Below are 6,221 nucleotides of genomic sequence, written 5' to 3' on the forward strand. Positions count from 1 at the left end.
GATGATTGACTGGGGTTTTTTTTTTTTTTTTTTTTTTGTTCATCGTTTTGATAAACCTTTTAATATTCTTTTATTTGACATAGACGTGTGAGAAATTGGTGAATAGGTCTTTATTTGCGAGACATGTATCACACTTTTGGAAGCAAGCAAACCCATGTGTGTTGTTCGCACGTGGGGGTCATGTAAAGTCGACTGCACGTGTATTGCACGTGTTTTTTGTTTTTTTTTAAAGCACGAAATGTCACTTTTTACGTGCACCCTGCTTAAAGTGAACATTAAATAAGTAAGACAAACTCCTGTTCACAATCTGTCGTTGGCCACTCTGCCTGAAGCAGAGGGAAGCAGACTTCTGCACCACCCTGGCCAATGATTCTTCACAGAGTAAAGAAGAAGAACAAAAGGAAGAAGAGGAACAAGGGGAAGAAGAAAGAAGTTATACATACCATACATTGTACCATACCTTTGACAGAAAGTGAGGTTGAGAAGGATATCAATGTATAATTATGTGAACAAAAAACTGAGTGTTAGAGACCATGTAGCAATGGTGACTGCCAAGACTGAAGAACATTTTGATTCACCTCACAGAAGACCTCTTTGTACAACTCTTCAAAACCCATGTTAGACTTACCCTGGAGTGCGGCCATTCAATTGGCAAGCCACACCTGAAAACATTGTGCAGTGAGGTAGAAGACATCATGCAGCGTCGAGCAACGAAACTCATGACTTGTCTTCCTTGAAGGACAAGCCATACTCAGAGAGACAAGGGCAATATCCTCAGTTTTTTTCCCCTCAAGACGGAATGAGCCGTGTTCACAACAAGGCGTGGACGTTCACTCCGTCAGTTCCACAGAGGAGTGGAGGGGAAGAAGAAATGTGGATATCGCCGACTAGGGCAATATCTTGAAGCTGTCCAGCCTTGAGAATGGACGGAAACGCGGCGATATGATCGACCAGGGGCCTCAGATCGCACGTTCAGACAGTAGGGGAGACAGGGGGGGATAGTCTTAGGGTCAAGGGGGTAGTCTTAGGGTCGGGGGGGAATAGCCTTAGGGTCAGGAGGGGGATAGTCTTAGGGTCAGGAGGGGGGGTAGTCTTAGGGTCAGGAGGGGGATAGTCTTAGGGTCAGGAGGGGGGGTAGTCTTAGGGTCAAGGGGGTAGTCTTAGGGTCAGGAGGGGGGTAGTCTTAGGGTCAGGAGGGGGAATAGTCTTAGGGTCAGGAGGGGGATAGTCTTAGGGTCAGGAGGGGGGTAGTCTTAGGGTCAGGAGGGGGGTAGTCAGGGTCAGGAGGGGGAATAGTCTTAGGGTCAGGAGGGGGGGTAGTCTTAGGGTCAGGAGGGGGGTAGTCAGGGTCAGGAGGGGGAATAGTCTTAGGGTCAGGAGGGGGGGTAGTAGGGGAGACAGGGGGGGATAATCTTAGGGTCAAGGGGGTAGTCTTAGGGTCGGGGGGGAATAGCCTTAGGGTCAGGAGGGGGATAGTCTTAGGGTCAGGAGGGGGGGTAGTCTTAGGGTCAGGAGGGGGATAGTCTTAGGGTCAGGAGGGGGGGGTAGTCTTAGGGTCAAGGGGGTAGTCTTAGGGTCAGGAGGGGGGTAGTCTTAGGGTCAGGAGGGGGAATAGTCTTAGGGTCAGGAGGGGGATAGTCTTAGGGTCAGGAGGGGGGTAGTCTTAGGGTCAGGAGGGGGGTAGTCAGGGTCAGGAGGGGGAATAGTCTTAGGGTCAGGAGGGGGGTAGTCAGGGTCAGGAGGGGGAATAGTCTTAGGGTCAGGAGGGGGGGTAGTCTTAGGGTCAGGAGGGGGGTAGTCAGGGTCAGGAGGGGGAATAGTCTTAGGGTCAGGAGGGGGGTAGTCTTAGGGTCAGGAGGGGGGTAGTCAGGGTCAGGAGGGGGAATAGTCTTAGGGTCAGGAGAGGGGTAGTCTTAGGGTCAGGAGGGGGGGTAGTCAGGGTCAGGAGGGGGATAGTCTTAGGGTCAGGAGGGGAATAGTCTTAGGGTCAGGAGGGGAATAGTCTTAAGGTCAGGAGGGGGAATAGTCTTAGGGTCAGGAGGGGAATAGTCTTAGGGTCAGGAGGGGGATAGTCTTAGGGTCAGGGGAATAGTCTTAGGGTCAGGAGGAGGAATAGTCTTAGGGTCAGGAGGAGGAATAGTCTTAGGGTCAGGAGGAGGAATAGTCTTAGGGTCAGGAGGGGGGTAGTCTTAGGGTCAGGAGGGGGGGTAGTCAGGGTCAGGAGGGGGATAGTCTTAGGGTCAGGAGGGGAATAGTCTTAGGGTCAGGAGGGGGGTAGTCTTAGGGTCAGGAGGGGGATAGTCTTAGGGTCAGGAGGGGAATAGTCTTAGGGTCAGGAGGGGGGTAGTCTTAGGGTCAGGAGGGGGGTAGTCTTAGGGTCAGGAGGGGGAATAGTCTTAGGGTCAGGAGGGGGGTAGTCTTAGGGTCAGGGGGGGTAGTCTTAGGGTCAGGAGGGGGATAGTCTTAGGGTCAGGAGGGGGGATAGTCTTAGGGTCAGGAGGGGGGTAGTCTTAGGGTCAGGAGGGGGAATAGTCTTAGGGTCAGGAGGGGGGTAGTCTTAGGGTCAGGAGGGGAGTAGTCTTAGGGTCAGGAGGGGGGTAGTCTTAGGGTCAGGAGGGGGGTAGTCTTAGGGTCAGGGGGATAGTCTTAGGGTCAGGAGGGGGAATAGTCTTAGGGTCAGGAGGGGGATAGTCTTAGGGTCAGGAGGGGGGGTAGTCTTAGGGTCAGGAGGGGGGATAGTCTTAGGGTCAGGGGAATAGTCTTAGGGTCAGGAGGGGGGATAGTCTTAGGTTCAGGAGGGGGAATAGTCAGGGTCAGGAGGGGGGGTAGTCTTAGGGTCAGGAGGGGGAATAGTCAGGGTCAGGAGGGGGGTAGTCTTAGGGTCAGGAGGGGGATAGTCTTAGGGTCAGGGGGGGATAGTCTTAGGGTCAGGAGGGGGGGGGGTAGTCTTAGGGTCAGGAGGGGGAATAGTCAGGGTCAGGAGGGGGAATAGTCTTAGGGTCAGGAGGGGGGTAGTCTTAGGGTCAGGAGGGGGAATAGTCTTAGGGTCAGGAGGGGGGTAGTCTTAGGGTCAGGAGGGGAATAGTCAGGGTCAGGAGGGGGATAGTCTTAGGGTCAGGGGAATAGTCTTAGGGTCAGGAGGGGAATAGTCTTAGGGTCAGGAGGGGGTGTAGTCTTAGGGTCAGGAGGGGGAATAGTCAGGGTCAGGAGGGGGGGTAGTCTTAGGGTCAGGGGAATAGTCTTAGGGTCAGGGGGATAGTCTTAGGGTCAGGAGGGGAATAGTCTTAGGGTCAGGAGGGGGTGTAGTCTTAGGGTCAGGAGGGGGAATAGTCAGGGTCAGGAGGGGGGGTAGTCTTAGGGTCAGGAGGGGGAATAGGGTCAGGAGGGGCTGTAGTCTTAGGGTCAGGAGGGGGAATAGTCAGGGTCAGGAGGGGGATAGTCTTAGGGTCAGGGGAATAGTCTTAGGGTCAGGGGGATAGTCTTAGGGTCAGGAGGGGAATAGTCTTAGGGTCAGGAGGGGGTGTAGTCTTAGGGTCAGGAGGGGGAATAGTCAGGGTCAGGAGGGGGGGGTAGTCTTAGGGTCAGGAGGGGGGTAGTCTTAGGGTCAGGAGGGGGAATAGCCTTAGGGTCAGGAGGAGGATAGTCTTAGGGTCAGGAGGGGGGTAGTCTTAGGGTCAGGAGGGGGATAGTCTTAGGGTCAGGAGGGGGATAGTCTTAGGGTCAAGGGGGTAGTCTTAGGGTCAGGAGGGGGATAGTCTTAAGGTGAGCAAATCTCACTGCAGACTGAACGCAAAAAGCTCCTTCTTTTCAGAACAAGTTATAAACACCTGGAATAGTTTGTCAGATACGGTCGTAACGGCGCCAACAGACTCAACTTCCCTTAAAAAACAAACAAAAAAAAAAAACCGACTTCACGCACACTGGGCCACCCTACCCTCACTATACGATCCAGTATGTTACACGCCTGCCACCAAAAGTGGGGATTTTTTTTTTTTTTTCAACCTACAGAATGACGAACAGGTTTACCAAGGCCTCAAACGTCTACAAAGTTGAAGTTCAATTACATGTCTCTAAGAGAAAGCAGACTTGCCAGTTCATTGCGAAAGACGACTGATCATGAAAAAGCCTGACATGTCTCTGAAAAATTCCCAGAACCATCTGCAGACAGACCCAAGTTTTGACGCGCAACCACTAACAGAGGTGGTGGCGGGGAATCTGGTGAAGAGTTTTTTTTTTTCTTTTTTTCTGCGCGGCTCTCCAGTGACTGTTCACGGAGCTTAGGGAGAAGAGGAGGAGGAGGAGGAGAAGACGAAGACAAAGAAGAAGAAGAAGAAAGGGCTTTGTCTATTGAAGCGGAGGGGACTACGCCTGTCTCTGTCGCAGACTGCTGCACGGACAGACCGACCTTTCACGGTGCCAGACTGGATGGAATGCAGGTGATGACTATTATATTGTATTGTATTGTGTTGCATGGCATTGCATGGCACTGTGTTGTATTGTATTGTAATGTATTGTATTGTATGGCATGGCATTGCATGGCACTGTATTGTATTGTATGGCATGGCATTGCATGGTACTGTATTGTATTGTATTGTATTGTAATGTATTGTACTGTAGGCAATATCCACATTTCTTCCCCTGTGTTCTTTCTATTCTGTTTCGTTCCTTAGACGGAAAAATCGTAAATTTGTTTAAATAACATGATATATACTCTACATTTCTTCCCCTGACAAGAGACGTAAAGAAGAAAGCCAGTCAAAGAGTGGAGGGGAAGAAATGTATTTGTATTTGTCTTTCTTTTCTATCACAACAGATTTCTTTGTGCGAAATTTCGGGCTGCTCTCCCCAGGGAGAGCGCGTCGCTACACTACAGCGCCACCCATTTTTTTGTATTTTTTCCTGCGTGCAATTTCATTTGTTTTTCCTATCGAAGTGGATTTTTCTACAGAATTTTGCCAGGAACAACCCTTTTGTTGCCGTGGGTTCTTTTACGTGTGCTAAGTGCATGCTGCACACGGGACCTCGGTTTATTGTCTCATCCGAATGACTAGCGTCCAGACCACCACTCAAGGTCTAGTGGAGGGGGAGAAAATATCAGCGGCTGAGCCGTGATTCGAACCAGCGCGCTCAGATTCTCTCGCTTCCTAGGCGGACGCGTTACCTCTGAGCTATCACTCCACTGTCAGAGTATATTTATTACAATGTTATTAACCAATTTACAAGTTTATTCGTCTTGTAAACGGAACAGTACATGGGAAGAAATGTGGATATTGCCGTATTGTCTTGTATCAGTCAGCTTTTTGTTGTTGTTGTTTTTGCTGTCTGCAATTGCATTTAGTTTCATAACAAAGTGGATTTTTCTACAGATTTTTTTTTCAATGGACAAACCTTTTGTGCCGTGGGCTCGTTTACGTGCGCTATGTGCATCTTACGCACGAGGACCTCGGTTGATCGTCTGATCCGAATGACTTGCGTCCAGAACACCACTCAAGGTCTAGTGGAGGTGCGGGGGGTGGGGGGTGGCGGGGAATACAGACGAGTGTGGGATTCGAACCTGTGCGCCGACGGGTTTAAAAGCCGAGTGGTTAAAACATTGGACTTTCAATGAGGGTTCCGGGTTCGAATGTCGGTAACGGCGTCTGGTGGGTAAAGGATGGAGATTTTTCCGAACTCCCAGGTCAACATATGTGCAGACCTGCTAGTGCCTGAACCCCCTTCGTGTGTATATGCAAGCAGAAGATCAAATACGCGCGTTAAAGATCCTGTAATCCATGTCAGTGTTCGGTGGGTTATGGAAACAAGAACATACCCAGCATGCACACCCCCGAAAACGGAGTATGGCTGCCTACATGACGGGGTAAAAACGGTCATACACGTAAAAGCCCACTCGTGTACATACGAGTGAACGTGGTAGCTGCAGCCCACGAACACAGAAGAAGAAGCAGCTGTGTGCTCAGATTCTCTCGCTTCCTTCCTAGGCGGACACCATGGTGTGCCAGTTGCATTGCTTGGTTTTTACTTTTTGACAGTTACACATGACTAAATGCCTACGTTGGCCGAACTACGCCATTGGTCAGTTCCATACTACACACAGTTAGTAGCGGGTTACGACCATACTAGGCTCTTCCGTCCGAGCAATGCAACTGGCTCGGCGCACTACTGTGACCTAGCGTTTGCTTCAGAGCTGTGATGCCCACTCAGAAGGGATGGCTTGGTAAAAT

Source organism: Babylonia areolata, chromosome 3 (assembly GCF_041734735.1).
Source record: "Babylonia areolata isolate BAREFJ2019XMU chromosome 3, ASM4173473v1, whole genome shotgun sequence".
NCBI classification, from domain to species: domain Eukaryota; kingdom Metazoa; phylum Mollusca; class Gastropoda; order Neogastropoda; family Buccinidae; genus Babylonia; species Babylonia areolata.